General features: G+C 44.4%; 1 protein-coding gene across 3 annotated transcripts in view; it reads right to left on the reverse strand.

Annotated features, from left to right (window-relative positions):
• The window catches only part of Znf106 (zinc finger protein 106), a 54,215-nt gene that overhangs the window by 23,737 nt on the left and 29,189 nt on the right, over window positions 1-1,289 (reverse strand). The gene's annotated exons all lie outside the window — the stretch shown is intronic.

The raw sequence follows: 1,289 nt of genomic DNA on the forward strand, positions 1-1,289 counted from the left end.
TCCCCTTTAAAACACGAGGACATAAACCACGTGGTTTGGATGTGTAGGAAGCACAATGGCTACCTTCTAAAGTAGGCTTGTCCAGGAGATGTGCATGATCTCCAGGAGGAAAGGATTTTGTCTCATTTTTTGAGCGGTTCTTTACATTATGCTTATGAGGACCTGATTTAGGGGTTGGAAGTGGAAGGAGTGGGGATTTCAGTAATGGAATCTTATTTGACTTCTGATGTGGTTCAGACTGCTCAGTGATGGGGCAAGCTCTTGCCACCTCACAGAGAGCAGCGCTGTCAGAAACGGCTTTGTGACTGGGAGATTCAGGGTGTACTTCCTTTTGTGTTTTTAGTACTGGGGGATTACTTGTTTTATCAGCTGGTTTGCGCAGCCCTGCAGTTATTAAGCTAAAATTAAAGAGAGGCTTATCTATCGTTTCTGACTTGTTGCCAATGAGTTCTTTCAGGGCTGACTGTAAATCTGGAGTCTTTTGGGAAGGGTAAGGTGTCCAGCGGCGGTACTTTTCCCTTGCTTTGGTGCCATTTTTTCCATTAATTTTTGAGGCTGCCATGTCTGTCTGTTTAGCAGTTTGACTTTCTTGCTGCTCAAAATTGAACTCGAGTAAGCCTTCTGAAGGAAATGTATCACTTGCATATCCCTCGAGAGGACTCCTGTACTTGGCAGCTTTGTCCCTGTCTTGCCGCTGCCACTTGCATCTCTCCTGACTGTACTTGCTTGGCTTATTAGATTTCTTGTTCCACATCTTGGTCATGTCTTCCATTTGATAGTTAGAATTTCTGTTTCTGCCTTGTTGAAATTTGTCTCCAGGGCCATTGTAATTCCAGCTATTTGTACCACGTACACTGGATTTCCAGTTTCCGTTACTGTTGTTCATGTGCCAGCTGGGAAAGCCACCTGTTCCTTCAGAATGCCAATTGGGATTCCTTCCTGTACCATTATAATTCCAATCTACCATCCCATTGTTTGAATGCCAGCCTCCTCCAGAATTACTATGATTATGGAACCAAGTTGAAGAACCTCTTGTAGCACCTTTATGCCAGCCAGAGCTTCCTCTTGGTCCACCACTATTCCTCAAAGAATGTGGAAAGCTATTTTTTCTAGTATTATTAAAGCCATCCTTTTCCCATTTCCAGTCTCTCTGTGGAGGTCCACGATGGTGCCTTGCTGGTTGATTATAGTTCTCTCTGTCTTGGTAAGGGAGTCGGTCTTCTCGTCTCCACTGCGGTTGCCTGTCATCTGAGTTTACTTCTTGGCTGTTACTGGAAGGTTCATCTTGT

The sequence above is a fragment of the Mastomys coucha genome, unplaced genomic scaffold, assembly GCF_008632895.1.
Source record: "Mastomys coucha isolate ucsf_1 unplaced genomic scaffold, UCSF_Mcou_1 pScaffold15, whole genome shotgun sequence".
Classification (NCBI taxonomy): domain Eukaryota; kingdom Metazoa; phylum Chordata; class Mammalia; order Rodentia; family Muridae; genus Mastomys; species Mastomys coucha.